This window comes from Lipophrys pholis, assembly GCF_963383615.2.
Source record: "Lipophrys pholis genome assembly, chromosome: 8".
NCBI classification, from domain to species: domain Eukaryota; kingdom Metazoa; phylum Chordata; class Actinopteri; order Blenniiformes; family Blenniidae; genus Lipophrys; species Lipophrys pholis.
In genome coordinates, this window is record NC_137630.1 from 5,463,194 (window position 1) to 5,486,372 (window position 23,179).

The 23,179-nt window shown below is 41.4% G+C and overlaps 1 protein-coding gene across 1 annotated transcript in view; it reads left to right on the top strand.

Annotated features, from left to right (window-relative positions):
• Positions 1-15,217: 15,217 nt before the first annotated feature.
• The window catches only part of hck (HCK proto-oncogene, Src family tyrosine kinase), a 33,137-nt gene continuing 25,175 nt past the window's right edge, over positions 15,218-23,179 (top strand). Inside the window, exon 1 of the mRNA XM_080470302.1 lies at positions 15,218-15,412. The gene's annotated coding sequence lies outside the window, so the exon portion shown is untranslated. The remainder of the gene's footprint in view (positions 15,413-23,179) is intronic.

Consider the following 23,179-nt stretch of genomic DNA (forward strand, 5'->3'; position numbering starts at 1 on the left):
GTATCTGTACTTCGGAGGATGGGGTGGGATTACTGTGTGTCTCTGCGAAAAGGCCTGCAATAGTTCTGTGTTCTCGTCTTCAAACCAAACCATGAAGTATTTTTGTTTCACTTTCCCGGCATCGCTGTTACTGGCAAGCTATTTTTTGTTTCAGCCACCCCCCCAGTCTTACATGGCTAACAAAGAAAGACAGAAGAGGCGAGAGAAAAAAATATGTTCCTCTTCCCCTTTTTCATTTTCGGCCGGCACATATTTTGCAAGTTTTTCCATTCACACCTGTGACAGCTTCTTGTTAAGCTGCTGGTTGGGCACCGTTAGGTCTCCAGTGTGTGTTGATATAAAGATATGGATGCCAGGGTCGGCCAGTGAGACGTGATTTCACCTAATAATTTTGTGAAAAAGCACATTTGATCCTGACCTCTCAGCCATATGAGTCCTAATGCTGTTGTATTGATTCCTACTGTTTCTCTCTGATGCCATTATTGTCCATTAGGCGCAAAATTTTGTCAATGTCCCGGGGATGAAATCATCTTTCCATTCCATTTGCATCTGTGTTAATTAACACATGATTGACTGTGTGACTGTAAGTCCTCTAAAGCTCTGCGACTGTCACACAATGCCCGTCCGTCAAACTACACACTCACCTTCTGCTCAGTCTTCTTACCAATATTTATTCAGAGAGGGAAGACACACATTTGAGAAACTGGACAAAATACAGAAAAATAAATATTAGGGGTTTTTTTGTCTTTCATGTTGCTCTTACAGATTAGCTGAGTCAGCACAATTCAGTCAATCAAATTCACTCTTCATCTGAATTTACATCAGTTAGTGGAAGAAAGATGCTCTATAATCTGGACGTTAGACGAGGAAGATGCTCCAAAGTCTGGATTTTGAGAAAGAAAAAGCTGATGATGAAAAGAAGCAGCAACAAAACAATAAAACAGCTGATTCAAAGCAACAACATGCAGAGGGCTTGTAGAGGGGAAGCTCATGGTTGCATAAGGTTGTTAATGTATCGCGCTGATCAGGCTAATTTCATCTAAAAATGTCACAAATTTAGATACTGAGATTGTTCACACAGATAAAATGTATGAACTTCAGAGTTAAAGCCCAACTACACTTTAGAGGAATACATATTGTTCATGTGGGTGCCACAACCCGCTGATAATATGATTGTCAGATGGCTTTTGTTCTGGCATACCGCCCATGTAAGGTCAAATTAGTACAACCTCTTTGCCTCTTTTGCCTCTTTTGCTCTTTTGCTCTTTTGCTCTCTTAAAGGATCAAAAGCAAATACATCAACCTTAGATGTGATGTGTCCCACATCAGTTCAGATACAGTAGTTACTTTGGTAACTAGACACCAAAGTGCAGGTCCAGGAACCGCAGGTGACATTTGCAGTACAGTTCAGCAAGAGGAAGTGACAAATGAACTATTTATTTATTTATTTATTATGAAAGAACTTCTTGCTTCCTTTTGTGAAATCTTTTCCATTTTCATGCTTTGTTTCTAAATATAAATGTAAGATGATTACACAATAATCAGAATAGAACTTATCTTATGAACGACCTAAACTGAACTTTCCATCCATTTATTCAACTTCTCTACTGATGTCTACGATACTTGGTCATGAGGTGCAGGAGCTGCTCACAGGCAGGTTAGACCATGGACAGGCGAGCAAGAACAGGATGGCGTTGTGTCCCAGTGGTGACAATTCATGTTTATCCTCATTATAGGTTTAACATGGTGGCATGGCTTGATTGGTAGGGCGGTTGCAGCCTCCACTGGTGCGCGAATGTGAGCGTGTGAATCAATTAGTCTTAAATGAGTGTTTTCAGCCTATGAGAGGAATCCAGAGATAATCCATGCTCAGTTGCACACACAGTGAGAACATGCAAACTCGAAACAGGAAACCTCTGGGACGGACGGGGGTTGGTCGGTAGGTTGCTTGAGTTAGTTGGTTGCTTGATTGCTTGTTTGGTTTATTAGTTGGTCGGTAGGTTGCTTGGTCTGTTCGTTGGTTGTTGGGTGGCTGGTTGGTTGATTAGTCAGTCGATAGGGTCAGTCGGTAGATCGGTCATGTAGTTGTTTGGTCGGTTGATCAATGGATTGATTGATTATCAACACTCCTTTGCCATCTGACAGTGTTCTTCTGCAGGCTCTGGGTTTGAATCCAGGAACTGTGTGTCAAGGAGGGCCAGGCAAAGCCTTTATTACGGACCTCTGAAGTCTGGAAATTATTTTCTTTCATATGACGGCAGTTGTGTCCTCTAGTGTTTGGCTTCACTGTCAGGTTTTCGATGAAGTAGAGGGGACAGACAGGGTCTTCAGCCTTTTATTAGAGGCCATCTGGTGAATGTAGGACATGTCGTCCACAAAACTGCAACGCCGGACGACTCATCCATGGATGAGATTTCAGAATTCTTTGGAGAAAATAAATCCTGTACAATATACTTTTACATATTATTATTTGTAATTGATTTTTTATATATTTTTCATATATCTAGTATATGTCCATATGGCTTTGTTTCTCTTTGTTTACCATTCTCTTAATGGTAAACAAATTGAACAAGTGCATGTAAATACATTTTTTGTAATTACATATAAATATCTTGAAGTCAAAATTAGCAAAAAATATTGGCATAATGTGTAAAATCAGATCAGTATTAGATAAAAATGCACTCAACTTATTACATAACGCCCTCATTCTTCCATATCTGAGTTATGGTGTGGAAAGACGGGGAAATAATTATACAAAACAAACATTGATCCAATTTTTTTAACTTCAGAAGAAGGAATCAAGCTGATTATTATTATGCTCCATCTGTTTGCCATATCAAATACGCTAAAAACACACAACATTGTCAAACTTAATACACTACCTGTAATGTATACGACGCATAATTATAATCTTCCACCTCATATCCAGAAGTTATTCAAACATAGAGAGAGTTGATATAACCTCAGGGGTACTGGGTTTTTTGTTAAAAAAAATTAGACAAGAACAAATAGAAAAAGTAGATTTTTGTGTCAAATATACATAATAATCCTTCCAAACGTGTCAAATATACTTTGAAGTCCAATTTTTCAAATCAATAATGCTGAAAAAATTTGTTCACATGACGAGTTGTCCGGGTTTGCAGTTTTGTGAACGAGTCGTCCGTGCACCTCATCTGGTTGAACCCCAAAGAAAATTAAAGCTGCAAGCAGCGTTGAATGGAAATGGGTCTTCGTCGACCCACGCACGTTGAAACATGATGCATGTTGAGGTTTGGCGCACGTCAGAGGACGACGATGGAAATGTGGGTTAACTCCACTGCTCAAAGAACTAAAGGGAACCCCTAAACAGCACAATGTAACTCCAAGTTAATCACACTGGTGTGAAATCAACCTGTCCAGGTAGGAAGCAACACTAATCGTGAATCAATTGCTCCTGTTGTGCAAATGAAACAGACAACATGAGGAAATGAGAGGCGATTATCAAGACAACTGCTATTAAGGAGAGGTTCTGGTTGAGCAGCTCATCCGAGATGGTACATCAATGTGAGCTAGAAGGTTTGCTGTGTCTCCGGGCACAGTGTCCAGAGCATGGAGGAGACGCCAGGAGACAGGCCAGGACACCAGGAGACGTGGAGGGGGGCATAGGAGGGCAACAAGCCAGCAGCAGGACCGCTACCTCCTAACTGATTGATTGATTGAAATGTTTATTTCGAATAAGGTGCGAAAACAAATAAGAACAAACAGAAAATTAACAACAGAGTTTTCCTCTCAAATAAAGAAAGAAATGAATAACAGTGATAATAATAAAAAAAATAAAGGAAGAAAAAACATCATCAGATGAGTATTCGAAAAGGAGTGAGAAGAAGTAAAACTTATTTACTCTCACCCCTTGTCCCAAGTCAATAACATAATTACTTCCTTCCATCTCTTACACACACACACACACACACACACACACACACACACACACACACACACACACACACACACACACACACACACACACACACACACACACACACACACACACACACACACACACAGGTGTCCTGTGCAGTACACAGAATATATATACATACACGTCCATTCATACATATCTACAGACATAAACACCTACACCCACACACAAGCCCACAGTGCAAGGAAAGAAACGAACAATAGAAATAACCAAAATAAATGACCAGACATTTGCCCCTAAAAATAGCCTAGTGATTGGCCACACCTTCTTCTTCCTCGTACCTTTTGAAAATCATATTTTCATATAGCATTTTAAACTGTCTCATGTTTGGACATTCTCAACTCAAATACACAATGGGCCAAAATGGAAAACTTGGACAAAGTCGTGGGCCAACATTGATATTTATTGAATAATCTTCTTCCAGAAAACATTGAAGGTTTTCATAAGGGTCCAAACTAGTTTTGCTTTGCTTTACATTGAATTTGGTACAAGCAAAGTTTAATACTATACAGACAGTATATAAGTTAATATTTCAGACATGCAAAATAGAATTTCAAATAAAAAAAACTACAACAATAGTATTCATTTCATAAATAAAATTCAAATTAAAGATCATATGCCTCTTTTGTATTTGCAGCCTTCTGGTTTAAATGTAAACAGTAACCTTTTCCCACAGGCTAATAACCATTCCAAAAGTAAAATAACAATAATAAACCAAATAACTAATAGTAGTATCTTTCAATGAACATGCAACCATTCAAACTCATTCCTTGAAGTGGCACAAAAAAGTGCATAAAGAAAACTTTCATTGGAGCTCAGTTTGCTCCACACTGATCTAGTCTGATGAGTTAGAGCCAGATACCTGGCGCCTCCGTTCCTCACTGTCTGGTCTCAGGCTCTGAGCTGAGGACATCCTGAGGATCCGGCGAAGGTGTTCATCAGTCAGACGTCTCCTGTGAGGTGTTTTCGTCTTCATCGAAGAGAAGAGCTGCTCACGTAGATCAGTGCTGCCCAACATGGAGGGCGTCTGAGCAGCTTCGGTGCGGAGCTGAGGCTTCGTGTCAGGGAGGAAATGTGGAAATTGTGCAGCGACCACCGCATCATACTTTGACTTCAGTGTGTCACTACACTGGAGTTCAACCCGCTCCATTTGGAGGTTGGTTGGTGAGTTTTCCACGTCAACTGCAAACGGATTGCTGAGCAGTTCAAACCTCCATTTCTGGACATCAAAATCGGCAAATCACCGGCGAGTTTTTCAGCAAACTGCACATGGGAACACGGTGGTGGAGATCTGTGTTTGCATGGTTTGGCAGCAGGGAAAATGGCCCAGGTTTTGTCGCAGCATCTGAGTCTCCCGCGGGCACAATTCAGTTTTGAATGCCCTCCCTGCATGTCCGCGATGATACTCTGAAGCTGCAGGTTCATCGAGATGGCTCGAGATGTCACACAAAAAGGCGAGCTCACACAGAGACTTTTACTCCCAAAGAGCTGCCGTGTCTTTCCCTTTGCTTTCTAGAAACTGACATATTTCCTCATGCAGCTCGAAACGTCTGTTCAGAACTTTTCCTCGGCTTCACCGTCTCACCTCTGTGTGATACGTCTGTGTATTCCGAAGCACACTCCTCCATAAAGACTGGAACTGGAGGTGATTCAGACCTTTGGCTCTGATAAAGTGAACTACTGGTGTTGCTGTGGTCATAACATGTTCCATCTTTAGGGCTTTGCCACACACTGATTCTTCATGTAAGATGCAGCGACAAACAGTTCGCTCACCTGCACAGTTCTCCTCTCGCATCTTTTCCTGACCCCTGCCCACCAGTCCACTCTTTTGACCGCACATCGCTGGCGCACCATCACTTGTTAATCCCACCAGTTTGTCCAACGGCAGCTTCATTTCAGTTACACATTTGTAAACCTCTCCACAGATTTCCTTTCCGGTGGTTGTGCCATGCATTGAATCCCAGAAGTTCCTCCGTAACACACCGGTTTGAGTCCACTCGGCGGATGAGGACGGACAGCTGGGCAGCATCAGATTGTGTCACTGCTCTCGTCCACAGCGAGGGAGAATGCTACAGAATCTTTTCCTTTTTCCATCAACTGCTCTTATAGATTGATGGCCAGATCACATGTGTTTCTGCTCAGGCTCACATTTGAAAATGCTTTGTCACTGGGCACACAAGCTCACAAACTTTCATCACGCACTTTTTCACGAACTCTCCCTCATTGAAGGGTCGGGCTGATTTTGCGATCTCTGCTGCCACAGTAAAACTAGTTTTTTTTTACAGCAGTTTCACTTTGTGATGTGACTTTTTTGAACATAGTGTCTGTTGTGAAACCAAACTTCTTTTCATCTCTTCTCCTTTCTGGCACCTTTTCATGTCCAGGACCTTGTAGTTGAAGTGGATTGGAGTTTCTCCTTAGGATGAAATCGCTCTAGAAAATGTGTAAATTTGGGCAAGAATTCACCAAAATCCATCCATTTTCTCCCACTTATCCGTTTCCGGGGGTGGAAGTCTGAGCACTGTCACCCAGATCACATTGCACCGACTAAGAACCTTCCTGCGGGTGGTGAGAACACACGAAGGTGGCGCCCGGCGTGGGACCAGCGAGTGATGACGTTGGACCTGTGGTCTTGTCTTTGGCTCACAGTGGAGCAAACAGCTATATTTTGACCGTCTATCAGAATGTCTTTGCTACTGAAGAAGTCCATGACTTGCTGCTTCAGTGTGTGGCGTTCAGCTCTTGGTGCAGCCTTACCCTCCCTGTCACCTGCTGTAGTCCATACAGAGGTACGACAAGTTAGGTCAAGTCCAGATGTAACAGGTGTGTTTAAACAATTGATCTATAACTCAACAAAAGTCCATCCTCAGCTCTTATTTTCATCTTGTATTATTGTTTCCATGTTTACTTATTTCCAATTATTCATTCATCCATTCGTTCATTCATTCATTCATTCATTCATTCATTCATTCATTCATTCATTCATCCACTCATTCATTCATTCATTCGTTCATTCATTCATTCATTCATTCATTCATTTTTTATATATATTTCTTTATGAAGTCTGCTGTGTCTCACTCTTTCTTTTATAGGTGTGTGTGTGTGTGTGTGTGTGTGTGTGTGTGTGTGTGTGTGTGTGTGTGTGTGTGTGTGTGTGTGTGTGTGTGTGTGTGTGTGTGTGTGTGTGTGTGTGTGTGTGTGTGTGTGTGTGTGTGTGTGTATGTGTGTGAAACCCAGAGGTTCCTTTACTGATTTAATTTTATTTTACACCAATAGGTGAGCTCATTATTTAAAAATGTTGTTCTTCTTGCATTTATTTTATATTGTTCATTATAAAACATAGAAAAATGCGACTGAGCCTGACAATCTATTTTTGTTTCCAATATTGTAATGTTGTTTGTGTGAAAACGTGCATTAACTGAGACGGCAAAAGATTCCGCTGAGGAGAGAGGTGTGTGTGTGAAACCCAGAGGTTCCTCTACTGCTTTTAGTTTATTTTACAGTGCTGGTTTGGAATAAATCCTGCTCCAGTGGCAACATATGGTCTCCGTCTCATCCCTTCGTACAACACAACTCAGAGAACTCAGTGAGACGAGAGTAGAGGGTCGAGCCCGACCCGGCCACACAGATATTACAGGGTTATTCTTCCATTCATGCTGCAGGAAATGTTTTCCTTTTCTTCGTCCTGTTCTTCCTCCTTCTGTTCCTTTTCTTCTCCTTAATTTTCTCATCCTTTTCTTTCGTCATGGCCGACAGTTGTTTCACTTGGTCCCCACTGCTCGGCTTAGACGAAGGACGTTTCCTGGTCTGATGGACGCTGTCAGAGCCAGTGGTGATGGAGGAAGATGGCTGAATATGTTCCTCTCCATCAATGCTGCAGTTGCCGCAGACCTCCATGTTTTTGACTGAAGATGTCTCTAGGTCTTCGTCTTCAACGTTCTCCTCTCTGCCACAGGATATGGAACGTGACAAGATATTCTCCTTGTTTGGTGAGCTGAATTCTGAAAGATTCAATGACATTTGTTTAGTTAAACAACGCTGGTTAAACATCTCATCAACCGAGGTTGGTGCTGCTATCTAAGTTAGCTCGATGTCAAATAAAGCCCGTCCAGCTGATGAAGTAATTTTTCAATGATTTTCCCAAGAGGTTGTCTTGTTATTGATGTTCTTACTTGGGTCACTGTCCAATGGAGTATTTTACTTCTCGGCAGAGGTGCAGTCAGGAGTCATGTTGTTACAAACCTTCATACATTCGGTAGAAGATTTCACACTGGAAGAGAAACGATCATTAAGCTCAAAACTACTTCATATATTTTTTGCACGATGACATTGAGTACTTGTACACACACTTACTAGCTGTGGTAGCTCTGATGATGGAGGTGGCTCATGGTGATGAAAGGATGGGAGAGGATCTGTTCTGGTGTGATCCTCTCCATAGCATCCGTGTGGAGCATCCTCTGCACCAAATCAACAAAGGAGAGCCGGTCGCACTCAACAGCTTCTTCATCCTCTGCTGGAATTGCAGCAGCGACCTTGAAGGGACAGAAAAGCAAAGTAGAAACGATTCAGCAAAAGAACTGAACTTGTTCAGAAACAAAAATGTTTTCCAAGAAAATTCAACTACCTTTAAAAGATCGCTCAGTTTCATGTTGGGGCCCGGGGGATATTCTGTTGACTCTGATGACTGAAGAGAGGAATGAAGAAATAATTAATTTACCTCCGATGCAGAAGGCAACAGAAAAGACACAACTTTCACTGATCAAACAGTCGAAGAAGAGACAACAAATAGTACCTTGAAAACCCAACCCTGGGTCGGATCACCTGAGCCTGTCTCATTGAAATAATAGTCACTATACATCCCGGCCTTCAACACGTTGTCTGGTGGCTGACCAATGAGTGATACGATCCTTTCCATCTGTGGAGTCAACACAGTGTCAGAGCATGCTTTCAAAAGACACACCAATAATACTCCAGGCAATACGTATTAATTGTCGAAGTACTAATTTGAGTGGAAGATGTATTACATCTATATCTATGCAACAACTAAGTGCTTAAAACTACTGACTACAAACTGTATCATGAATCACTTATTACACCTTCCTGTCAAAGAGGTTGGAATGACTATTTGTGTTCAGTCTGAATTGTATTACTGACCAGTTCAGCTTCCGACCAGATGTTAAACAGGAGGGTTCCTGTCAGCATTTCTCCAGCGATGCACCCCATAGACCAGACATCAATAGCGTGGCTACAAAGAACTCCCAGGACGACCTCTGGAGATCTGAAACAGACACAGAAACAGGGAAGTGGTTATGAGGTGGTTTGATAAAGAAACTGAGAAGTCAGCTCACAGTGTGGATCCAGATATGTTCCAGATATGCAGAACAGATGTGGTTTTCATACCTGAACACCAAAGTCTGGATAGTTCTTCCCACATATTTGTGCGGCTGACGCATCACCTCCCCGAAGTCAATCACTTCTATTTTAAGTGGCTGTTGGAAAGTGTCGACCAGCATGATGTTATGCGGCTTTAGGTCCGTGTGGATAATGCCATTGTTCTTCAGTAAACTCAGAGCAACGGCCATCTGAAACAGAAGACACAACAACAGGAACAATGAAATGCATTTCAGAAACTTCTATATTGTTACTATCAATTCAAAGAACTGAAGATCCACATGAATCTACAGTAACTAAACACGGTGTTAATCCTTTACTGTGGATTTCATCATTTCTTTTCTCTTACTTTAAAATAGCATCTATGTTATAATGAAAGCTGGGAATTTTACATAACTTAAAACATGAGATCAAGAGATATAAAACAAGATAAAAAATAAAAAGCCAAAAGAAGATAAGAAGGTGAAACCTGTTGGAGCATTGGCCGAATCTCTTTAAGTTGAAGAGGCCCCCGAGCGCCGATGTACTCCTTCAGACTGACGTCCAGCTTCTTGAACTCCAGGCACAACAATCCTTTAAACATAAAGGAGTCGCTGCAGCTCACGATGTTGAATTCTTCTGCGCCTAAAGCCGTCAAGGTGTTCAGCACCTCCACCTAGAATCACACAAGATCACATGAAATCAACGACTGATAAACATGAATGTGGTAATGAGTGTTTTAATGTGTCTCCTCTGCTTTTACCTCTCTGGCGTGTTGATCGTCTTTGATGATTTTCAGCGCCACTGTTTGATTGGAGGGCTTTTTAAGACACTGGACCACAGTTCCAAAAGCACCAGAGCCCAGGACCTTCTCCACTTCATACTCTGAAGTGGAGGACCAGATCGTCTCGGTGGAGTTTTTGATGCTCTCCAGCAGTACATCCACCTGAGGCTTCACAAAATAATGAGACATGCAATGTCAGGTTTGATCTGATCATCTATGACTTGAAACATCAGCCCAAATACAATGTTTAATCATACAGTATATCTATATGAAGTAGAAGTGAACCTGCCCTGACTAAGGAAATAGTACACATGAATAACTGAAGGTTTGCACTAAAGTTTGACTTCATATTAGTATCGACTGCTTCTGCTGTAAGTATGACTACATATTTTCAGTACTGAAGGAACAAATCTACAGATACTATAAGTTCTTTTTTCATCTCACTACAATCTCAGTAGCTTCTTCATTTACCTCCTTAGAAGGACGAAGATCCTTGTTATCTGTGAAGAAACAGAAAGTTTCTGATCAGTGTCCGTCAATGTGTGAGAGGAAATCTTTCTGTAAACTCATGATGTCAACGATCACATACCTTCAGACCACACACTGGCTTCAGGCTGGTCTTCAGACCACACACTGGCTTCATGATGGACTTCAGACCACACACTGGCTTCATGATGGTCTTCAGACCACACACTGGCTTCAGGCTGGTCTTCAGACCACACACTGGCTTCATGATGGACTTCAGACCACACACTGGCTTCATGATGGTCTTCAGACCACACACTGGCTTCATGATGGTCTTCAGACCACACACTGGCTTCACGATGGACTTCAGACCACACACTGGCTTCATGATGGACTTCAGACCACACACTGGCTTCAGGATGGTCTTCAGACCACACACTGGCTTCATGATGGTCTTCAGACCACACACTGGCTTCACGATGGACTTCAGACCACACACTGGCTTCATGATGGTCTTCAGACCACACACTGGCTTCACGATGGACTTCAGACCACACACTGGCTTCATGATGGTCTTCAGACCACACACTGGCTTCAGGCTGGACTTCAGACCACACACTGGCTTCATGATGGTCTTCAGACCACACACTGACTTCATGATGGTCCTCAGACCACACACTGGCTTCATGATGGTCTTCAGACCACACACTGGCTTCAGGCTGGTCTTCAGACCACACACTGGCTTCAGGCTGGTCTTCAGACCAGACACTGGCTTCATGATGGTCTTCAGACCACACACTGGCTTCAGGATGGATGTCAGACCACACACTGGCTCCATGATGGACTTCAGACCACACACTGGCTTCCGGCTGGTCTTCAGACCACACACTGGCTTCATGATGGTCTTCAGACCACACACTTGCTTCAGGAGGATGTTCAGTCCACACACTTGCTTCAGCATGTTCCAGCAGTTCATTCACATCAGTGACCTGTTTTCCAAGTGACTGGATTTTCACTTTCTGGTTGCTAAGCGTCTCCATAAACTTTGCTGCAACTCCCATCAATTTTGTTGCCAGTTCTGGTCGGCTTAGTGTAGGAGCAACCATAACATACTGTAAAACACAACCAAAGACAATTATTAAACCTTCCCAATTCTACTTTTTCAGAGTACCTTAGTAAATGTCTTCAATATCTCTCTCTCATGTCTTTTAAATCCAAAATTACATGGTTCCTCTGGAAATACGTATGACTTATAAAATGTATTTAACAACAACTTACATTCAAAAGCTGCACCACCTCGTGAAGGATTTTTCCTTCTTCATTATCCAGTTGTGGAACCAGTGGTATTGACATCAGGCTTTCCATTCTTCCTGTATTGTTATCGGTCCAAAAAGGATCAGGTCAGCTGGTGTAAAAATAAAGCCTTGTCAATTAGAAACCTCGGTAAAACTCTCCGGTTTGCCTCTCACAGGTGAACTCGCAATCAAACTGAAATGAAAGAGAAAAAGAAAAGGATGACGTTCAAGTTCCATTCTTTCATCACAAAAGAAACAAGCATTATGGAGGAGAATGAAGGAGATCAGCATCTGTTGCCATGGAGTTGCTGAGATCCAAATAGTGAGAGAGACCGACACAAAAAGTTTCCTCTGGTATCTAGAAATTTTAGCTTCACCACTGAAAGTTAGGGCAAGGTTATGTTTTTCTCTGTGTGTATTTATTTATTGGTATGTATGTATGTATGTGTGGATGTTTGTATGTATATTTTACCAACTTTTCATAAAAACTATTTATCATTCAGGGATGATTTGTCATGTTAAAGACTGAAATATTTTAAAAAGTTACAACATAGCATGAATTTCTTAATAAAAAAAAAAAAAAAAGCATATTTTCATACTTGAATGGTTTGCAGGAGCCGAAGTGAGTGAAAAAATGCAAATAGTTGTCAGAATCAGGATTCACACAATGAAATGTCTATAATTACCTGCGTGAAACTCTGTGAAAATCAATTAAAGAAGATTAAACTGGCAGAGGGTCGTCTTTGTAGTGTCACAATATCTGCGCTGTGGAGATATTTGTGTATAAAGTCGTCACAAAGCTCGTTCTTCTCCTTCTTCTTCCAGAGTGAATCTCCTGTGTAAGTGAAGTCTCTTAAAGACTACAGTTTAGTCTAAACTCTAGTCTTTAATGTCTTTAAAGTCTTTAAAGTCTTTAAAGTCTCTAAAGTTTCTTTATGACATCATGTGATGTCATCAACCTTTCATCTGATTAGCCACTCCTGGTACATGCCCTCACCTGTGATCCTCACTCACCACAGTGCCCCCTACTGGTCACTCCATGAACTGTTGACTACTTAAAGCACATCCATGACCCCGGCCTCTGCATTTCCTGTCATCAGCACAATTCACCACAACATCCCCAGACACAACAACATCAACCTCAACAAGCACATGCACATCCCCTCAGCTCCACCAGTGACTAAACACAAACATACACAAATCATCAGTATGGTTCTTTAGAACCTTCCAGCTCTTAAGCAAAGCATCTCTTAGGGACCGAGCACAAATCCCACTAAACACGGTCAAATGCTCACCAAAATTGGCAAGGTTATCAAGCCTGGCGAAAAATTTAAGTAAATGTAAGAATGAACCCCCAGAGTGCCAAAATGTGCTCTCTAGCGCCACCTCCAAACACTAAAACGGCCACCATGGCCCGTAGAAATGTCGTAGTGAGATCACACCAAAACTCAATTGTTTGTCTCCTCAAGACCTAAAAATCACGTATTGATACCCCTGACCTAAAATCAACAGGAAGTCTGCAATTTGCCTTTCAAAGTAAGATTTTCACCCAAAAAAGTCCCTCACGCAAATGCTATTGCCTCTGAGGGAGAATACTTTTTACCCACTAAACGCGCTCAAATGCTCACCAAATTTGGCACGCTCATCGAGACTGGCAAGAATATAGGAAAATGTAAAAAATAACCCCAAGAGTGCCAAATTGTACTCTCTAGTGCCACCTAGAAACACTAAAATGGCCACCATGGCCCATACTAATGTCACGGAGAGATGAAACCAAAAGTCCTCTCATGAAGACCTAAAAATCAGGTGCAGATACCCCTCCTCTCCTCTGAGGGTGAATATCATATCGGCTTCAAAACACTATTTAAATATTATTAAACTCTCCTGCTCAATAATTCAGTTCAACTATTTTGATTAGTCGAGTGGTTTTGTTTTTATTAGCCATCAAATTTCCGAACGCCGAATCTCGCTGCCTCCCTCTGCTCATTCAAATACATGGGAAAACCAAAAGTTGTTTTGCCAGTCTTGATGAGCGTGCCAAATTTGATCAACATTGGAGCGCGATTAGTGTTGTCAAATTTGGGCTCAAGAAAAAACAAGAAGAAACATTAAAAATAAAATAGAGTCCTTCGGAGGCCAGGCCTTTCAGGCTTGGTCCTTAATGATAGTAAGATGATGATGATGATGATGACGATGATGATGATGATGATAATTCCTTGAATTTCTATAGGGTCTCACCCAGCTGTGTTTGGGCTCGGACCCTAATAATAGATTGGAACGGGTGTTTCCTCCAGCCTGCTGTGCATGATATTATTTAATAGTAATATGTTGGATACATATCTTAAACCTTGCTCCAGCTTCCTTTTACAATAAACTAGATAAAGTGTGAGTATAACATGTTTGATGGATGAGTTATTGGGAATATTACACTGAAATACTGTTGAAACGACACAAATCATTTTGAGAAAAAGTTTCAACATAAACTTTTAATATTTTCTAATCTTCTTGTGTAACGACTGAACTGAGTGTTCGCCCTGTTAAATGAGGAACTATTTTCTGTCTCATTTACATAAAAAGCGTAAAAAAAAAAGAAGAAAAAACTGAGGCCTGCGTTTGGACGTTGAAACACACGATGTCTTCAAACTGCCTGTGAATCTTTCCTGTTTGGACATCCAATTTGAACCCTGTGTCGTCCTCCTGTCCTCCGCCTCTCATACCGTTACATGTCACCTTCTCCTCCTCCTCCTCCCTCCTCACGTTATCCGCCTCAGAGCGTGATCCGCTCCTCCTTCTCCATCACATGGAGAATTTTATTTCTAATCTCGGTCGATGATTACGGATTACAGGCTTTGTCTCATGTGTTAATACCAAGTTGCCTGCTGTGACTGAGGGGGAATCCAAATGCCCACCATGCCTCCCGCACCACCAGCCTCCCTCCACCCGCCTGTCGTGACCTGCGCGCGCAGCGCGCGCTCAGCGTTGCGAGAGCTGCTGCTGAATAATATCTGCATGTCACACCATGCATGTCACATCTGTCCACACACCCGGTGTTTCCCGAAATCCGACGCGAATTTAACCACCAAGTTGCAGAAAAGCGGACAACGTGTCCAGAAAAAGGAGGCTGGTTATCTGCGGTGCGCTTTTACGCACAACGTCGCGTTCTTTCTCTCTTTTTTCCATTTAATTGAGGCACCGTCGGAACAATCAACAGGCAATCAAAGGAGAAAAGGGGGCCGTTTCAGCAGGTGCCATTCAAGAGTGGACTGTTTGACGTGTGTTTGTGTTTGTTCCTCTTTTTCTTTTCACCGCCTCGGTCAGACGCGCAACGCTCCAACTTCCTCCTCCGAACAGTTGATGAGCTCTGCTCCGCCTCGCACAGCCGCCCTGTCCGCGTCTGAGCCCGAACCCGGAGCCTTCAGGGAGGGATGGAAGCTACTTAGAAGAAACACCAGGGACGGGGCTATTCTTCACACACACTTCCCAATCTAGTAGATCTTCCTCTACCCAGGAGCAGAAATATTCCAAAAGATCGGATCAACGGTGAGTTTGTCCTCCTGCGTGTGTGTGGGTGTGGAAATAGAAGGAATATAAGGGTGTAAGACGAAATACAGAAGTTCTTTTGGACAAATAACGCGCTGTGAATCAGCATTTGAAGGGAAAATGCTACAAAAAGATGCCCAGGACGGAATAAGAGGAAATAGAGTGTTGCTGTGTTGCAAACTAAAGAACAAGGCTTGAGGTGATGGAAAGAACCAACTCATTATTTCTTTCATTAATTCTTTTAAATATGCAGTTTGGAGAGCTTATCTTCACCCCAGCAGACTGTGTGAACGTACAGCAGTTATTTTTAGAGCGCCCATCTCACCTAAACCAGAAACTAGACTAGTTTCAGTTCTCACTTGTGAAGTGAAGACGCAAGCTCCACAAGAACATGGTTTTCTCTTGCACTGTCTGGTGGGGACCTGAACCTACTGCACACCGAGCCTTGTGGATCCTGTAAGCGTTAGGAGCATGGATTTTGATTTCGGTTAGGAAAAGGGATGGCTGAGTTTCAAGTGAGTCTCCAGGAAATGAATGGAAGTTAATGTGTTGGCATAGAAACGTGTGTGTGTGTGTGTGTGTGTGTGTGTGTGTGTGTGTGTGTGTGTGTGTGTGTGTGTGTGTGTGTGTGTGTGTGTGTGTGTGTGTGTGTCTTTAACAGTGCCTTCCTGCTTTAATCCCCCATAGTCTCACTGAGCGAGCCTCAGTGTTACATACACTGCAGAAATGCCGGTATTACATCATCACGGTGACAAATGGTTCAATTCCCCGTTTAAGCTTGCATTAGTTTCCTCCATCTGAAATGTTGTAAACACAAAAAGTCAAGAAGTCGGTAGTTACTGCAAACCAAAACTCTCAAATGACACAATTCATAAGAAGCAAAATGACACAAATAGTGTCTTAAATATTTAAAAAAAAACATGCATCAATTTTGTTAAATCACTCTAATGTAGTCATCTTGTGTGTACACATGAGAAGACTGAAACTTTGTGATCATTAAATGAGAGGGAAAAAAACCATGTTTCATGAGTTTATAGATGTTTCTGCCTCTAAAGGAGAAACAATGGGAAGCTTGATATGGATTCAGAAATAGAAGGTCTGTGTCATTTCCACTGCTCATGTGACTGCCCGCATATATTTCATATGGAGCTTAGTTTGAAAATAATGTCTAGAAAACGAAAGCACAATCTGAATCTTTATGAATTCCGAGCGTTACATAACATCTCTACAGTCTTACGGCTTATTGAGTTCATTTTACCGTCACTGGAATAATTTGGACTCCTCAGTTTTTTAGTAACGGGACTCTCTGAGTCATGAGTTCAACGTCAGAGATTCCTGAGTCCAGTCTCGAAGAAGACATCCGAGAAGGTATTCATGTGCGTTTAGAGCTCGATTGAGTGGCGGCGCCGTTGGCGTCTGCCTCTCGTCCGGCTCCCAGAGTTAAACTACCAACAACTTCAGCCATTGTTCCTCGTTCGTCTGGTTCTGCTTCTGTCGCTGGTCTGCGAGGAGACCGGATGCTACAACACAAAGTATCTCTGTTATGCTGGTGGGTTTTTTCACCTTCTGCTTCAACAACAAAAAATAAGATAAAAAGCTGAGAGACTAGTCAACTAGGCAGAACAAACCCGTCTCTGTGCCGGCAAACCATCAGTGCTGTTTCCTCACCATTCAACCAAAGGCTTGTTTTCCCTAAAGCAGGCGGTCAAACTCATCTCAGTAACTTCAATTTCATCTTGAGTGAGACGGACCAGTAACATAGAGCCACAATAATCTTTAGATTTAAAGTTTTTCTTTGTCGTGGTGCAGACTCTACATCATGAAAATGTCTATGTTTTCACGAAACCAAACAGTTTCCACAGAAAATGACAACAAGCTCAACATAAAGACAATTTTAATGAAACGTTCTTGTGCAAAAATACAGTCAACTTTACTTTTTTTAAATTTATCTTTATGTCATTATACAATGAAATTCTAAAAGTCTTCTGTCTTAAGTTTAAAGATTAACACGTAGAGTTAAAATCAATTTGAAAAGATAATAGATTTTGGCGCTGCAAGCTTAAAATACCTTCGACTTGACGTTATATCTTTACTAAAGACACCACAAATAATAAATGACCATAGCAGCGTTATGGCAGCGTTTGGTTCTCCTGCCCTCAAGGGAAAAGATTCAGGACCCATTTCCTGTATAATTCCACCCAATCAACCTGCAGATTCTTACATAAGTGTAATGAAATGTCTTTGTCAACTAACAAGATATTACAGTACGTCACATTTTCATCAAACATCTTCGTCTTCGTTGTCAGATTCCTTCTACTTCTTGCCACAGAATTTTATTTGTTTATTTCACAATGCGAGTTTTCCAACAAAGCCAGAAACATTTGGCGTAATTTTCCTCAGACATGCTTGTGTTTCATTATTTAAATTACTTTGACGCCACTAACAACTCACAGCCGTATTGCTGATGGAAAGTTCTATGAAAGCTAATAATAAAATAGTCTCTGCATCATCTGGGAAAACTTCACTTCTGTTTTCAAATAAAGAAGTGATTCTGTTGAGCTTTCAGTCACTTTAGAATTCCCGACCGTCCGGTGGCGTTCGCACGCGGCCATCGCCAGCGCTCACAGGGAAGGATCGAAAAAACCGGTTATTTTTTATCATTAGTCGACTAACTTTCTCCGTTTTCACGAGCTCGTGTTTGTGGTTGCATGAAGTCAGTCATTTTTTTTAAAGCTCATTTTTGTTTGACCATTTTACAAAGACACTTTGGACTCCAGGCTTTTCCTGGTGACAAGTTACTGAATAACAGAACTATGAGGACATTAGATCTTGCTTTCTTTCTTGTTGGCCTTATTCCAGGCTGGCAGGTGAAAATGTTTTGGCCTCAAGCAGGGAACGCACACACACACACACACACACACACACACACACACACACACACACACACACACACACACACACACACGCACACACACACGCAGCGCATAAATTATTCCCGTCCTTCGTCCCCCTGAGAGCTCGTCAGCGTGTGCGTCCTGCTGTTGGAGGATGAAACAGGGAACTTTCCTGGGATCTATTCTTATTATGTCTTTATATATAATATTATATCTCCGGCAGCTAAATGAATCCAGACGTGAGCCTCATCAGGCCCGGGGGCCTAATGTGGCTCTTCAGCTCCTGCTGGACCGGCTCTCAGGGCGTCCCTGGGGAATCCTGAATCAAAACAAAATGACTGTTTGTTATTGGTATTACGACATCTAAAATAGTCACTTTGTGATGGGCTGTTATTGCTTTATCGGTTGTGTTTGATTAGTGTTTCACAGTGGAAAGTAGATGGTGGATGAAAAAATAAAGTTCTTATTCACTTATTTATTGAACTTGGAAATTTGGAAAAATCTAGACGAGGAATCAGGAGTAGCTCATAAAAACCTGCTTTTTGATCAAGATATTATTCTTATTGGGCGAAGCTCAAGTCACTGTATGTCCCGGTCCCCAGTTGTAGTGTTAATTCTTCATGTCTAAAGGGAAAATGAGTCATGAGAATTACCTGTGGTCGGTTAGAACGTGTTGTGGTTTTGTTATCCTGGTTTGTTTGGGGGGGGGTTTTGCCTTGTTTACATGTTTTATATTCTCTCGTGTTTCCTTGTAAAATGTTCTGTTGTTCTGGCTTTATGTTTTATTTTAAGGCCACGTGTTTCCTTCCTGTTCAGTTCAGTGTCTCGTTCTTCCTCATGTCCTCCTCTGATGATCATCGGCTGGGCCTCATTTCTGTCCGCGGGTCTTTTCAGGCCATCGGGCCTCGAGACATTTTTGTAAAAGCTTTTTTTTTTTTTTTGTTCTTCATTAAAATCCACTGTCTGTTCTTTTCTCTCCCCAAAACCACAACGTCATGCACCGCCGCTGAGCCCTGCAACGGGATGTGGTTCATACCGGAATGGTCTTTACATCCACTGCTGCACAGGCGAAAGTCAGCATTGCCGTCGATTTGCATGATATGGTGTGATGAGGCTGATAGTCATGAAAAGGTTCTTATCTGAAGGCGAACCGGAGACAAAGAGACATTATATTTAGTATTTACAAGTGATGAAGTACCACAAAGAACGCACTCATCCATCTGTCGTACCACTGAAAATTCTACCCCATGTCTTTTAAATGAGGGCGAATCTTTCCGATACGACTCGTCTTCTCGTGAAGGGAAGAAGATCAACGAGCCGCAAAGCAGCTCTTCTTAACAGAGATTAGGGAAATTAGTTTTTTTTTTTTACTGGTGATTGTGTTTACATTGGGTAGATGTTCCCTCACAGGTTCTGTAGTTTTGAAGTCAACTTCTCAGTTTCACTTTGATGCCGTTAAACCTTCCCCACATTTTCCCGTTCTGTCCAGTATTTCTGTCACTAATTAAAAATCATTTTAGGTTCGTACCGTTTTCTCCTTCAAACATAAGTCTCTCGTTATAATAATAAAAGTCATCACGTTATAACATTTAGAACACAATGAATAGTATATTCTTATGGTTTTATATTAAACCAAAAAGTTGTAACTTTAGTTGAAGAGATAAGACGGAGCCTCTTCTCTCCTGTCATGTGCTTTACTCACAAGTGTGTGAATTGACCTGGATATGAAGCGTCCGGGGCGCCAAATATTATAACTGTAGTTTCTACGGAGCCAAGGCAGAAAAAAATGAATAGATCAGCAGCAGCGATGCACATCGAGTTGCACGTCGGGGAAACGCTGCTCCTTTCATGAGACTCTGGTTTTCCCGCTGTTAATCTGTAGGTCTGTAACAAACTAATGTCAGCTTATCGTGATGAGACGCTGCTCTGGGAGTCCCGATTCAGCTTTTTCTCATTCTTCCACTGCATCGGCGATATTATAGTCCGAGGGTGCGCTCTGTTCTTCGGGGGTTTTTTTTGCTTTTAGTCCTGAACTGTGTTTGTAACAGTTTATCCTGATGGAGCCTCAGTCATGAAGCAGCAAGATTTTCCATTGTACAGCTTTAAGTTGTCTGGAGGGATTTCGGTTTGAATTTGAATGAATGGATGAATGAATTTTATTTTGAACATGTATAAAAAAATATGTAACTATTTGTACATACAAAAGAAAGAAAAAGTAAATAAATAAATAAACACAGAACACTGCACATTGTTCAAAAAAGGAGTGGGAAGAAGTGCAAAACTTTTTTAATTTCCCACCCCTTATTACCTATTTTTTAGTTTGTACACAGATATCCTTATAATTATATAATACAGCTATATAGATATATACCATATATACATTTTATACATGTCTATATAAATATAGAATTACAAAAACATAAATATACTACATACATATCCTTCTAAATATATATATATATATATATATATATATATATATATATATATATATATATATATATATATATATATATATATATATATATATATATATATATTTAGAAGGATATATATATATATATATACACACACATATATATATATATGCACATACATATACACACACGCATTTATACACACATTTATACAGTTTCAGCTCAGGTGTAACGGTGTGATCAGTCAGCGACATAAATGGTGTCATGTTAACTGACGACCACATATCAGTTGTGAGGGAATACCTGTCAGTCCTTTTTTTAAACTTTATTATATAAACCTGGGATGGAAGAGTTTTTCCGTCATGGCAGTTCGTACAGGGCATCTCGGGTCTTTGTTAAGATCCTCTGGCTTGATGTGCAGCTCATTTTTATTTACTGTCATACCTGAAACAATGGTCAAGAGTATATTTATATTTGGCCTATATGTGCAGATGCAGCAGATTTTTATTTTTTCATGAAAGTAATGAAACTGATACCGTTGCTATTTTCAGGTACCTTTTTGCAGTGCTATTGCTCAACCCTAGTCCACACACTGTGTGTCCTTGAGAAAAACAGCGAAGCTCAGGTTTCCCCAGATTAACAGTATTGACCTTAAACAGGCTCCCTGCGTTTCACTGTCATGTCAGATTGGTGCATATGAAGTTCTTGGAGTTCAGAGATGGGTTTGAATAGATCCAAAGTTTGTGGATGGGATATAAGTATTTATTACCATTACCTGACGTTTCACAGAACAGACAAAGAAACACATCAGGAAGAAAACTTGTGCTTCAGAGGTACAACTCTTTACCAAGTTCCAAGGCGTTCCACTCCGAAAGGTTTTAAAGTTTTCATTTCAGCCTCCTCCAGATTGTCATTATCAGTGGTTTACGATGGCGCAGTAACAAACTGGGAACAGATGCTGGTATTAATCAAGAAGTAATAATTTCAGCTCCCTCTGGAATATGAGACAAAAAGAATTTGCAGACTGTCGAGTCTTCAGAGTGTCTTCAGAGCTGGCTTGTCCTCCGTGGGACTCAGAAAGATGGTTGACAGAACGATTGTCTCTGTAGGACTGTGACAACAGCAGCTGCTTCTGTATCGTCTTCCTACACGGAAAATCTTGTTTGAAATCCCCCGAGTTCAGACTACAGAAGGCGCTGTGAATGGACGCAGCTGGAGCAAGGCCTGGGGCGGGGGACAAACCGCAAGATCCAACATGTAGTTCAACTACAATGTTATTCAAGTGTTTACTAGACCATACAAATACACTCACAGCAACAACGCTTCAATACAAGGTGCTCAACCTCTTTCAGGAGCAATACGGTGTTCAATGTTATTTTAAGACATTTTAAGGTGCTTTTGGTGTCATTTACAAAACAAAATGATGTAAATCTCTGATTTAGTAATGTAAACTAATGTTGAAATGGTTTAACAAGCCAGCTTCATGCTTCTGAAACACGTTTAGAAAATGTCTTTCAAGGTCCGATATTATACAGTTTTTCAAACAATTTCACATCGGTGTCATTTCTCCAGCATTTTATTCAAAGTGTATTTCCCCAAATCCAGCCGTGGTCCTGAATCCAGTCCTCCTCCAGTCTAAAAGTCCCTCTAGTGAGTTCTACTGAGAACAGGCTGTTTCCTATGTCCGTGTCTGTCCATGTCTACTCCATGCTCCTCTCAGGGAGAAGATCAGTGTTGCCAGATTGGGCGATTCTCCATCTAATTGGGCTTCTTGAGGAGCCTGTTTGTGTTGCCTATTTTCTTTGTTCATTTAGTACAGTTGTGTGTCTATGATGTGTACTTTATTACTGTTTCTACAGAGGTCGAGATCTGAGCTGGTTTTTATTGAGGCGTACGGAGTTTACGTTGCGTTTGAGCCGAAAACAGTGAGTCAGATTTGGCAACCCTGGAAAAGACGCGACTTTCTAGTACCATGTGTTATTGTTTACGGTGGATTTATCGCTGTGGCTCGTAGGAAGACTGTTGTTCAACCAGTTTGAACCAGAATCTGACCCAGAAGGAGAGGCTTCTGAAGATGGTGGGTTAAAAATATTGTGTGTCTGAATATATTACTGAGTTTGGTCGTGTGTGTCGTTAAAGTTACTACCAAGTTGCTAACGCTAGCTCCTGCTCACTGTAAGGGGAACTGTTACGGTTTTTCATATTACACTGAATTTATTCAGTATTTAAATAATAATTGTAAGTTTTCAGTTAGCCGTGGGGGGGGGGGGTCAAAGTGACTATCCACTACCAGGGGGAGTGGTTATTTCACCACATGACATCATGAAGGGAAAATATCTGAATCGCCTGTTTGTGCACACGTTCACTAAAAGGTGAAGCCTTTGAGGCACTTTTCTTCTCTTCTGGGGCATCACACACAGGCTACGGGTCTCAAGTTACTGTTAGAAAAGCATTAG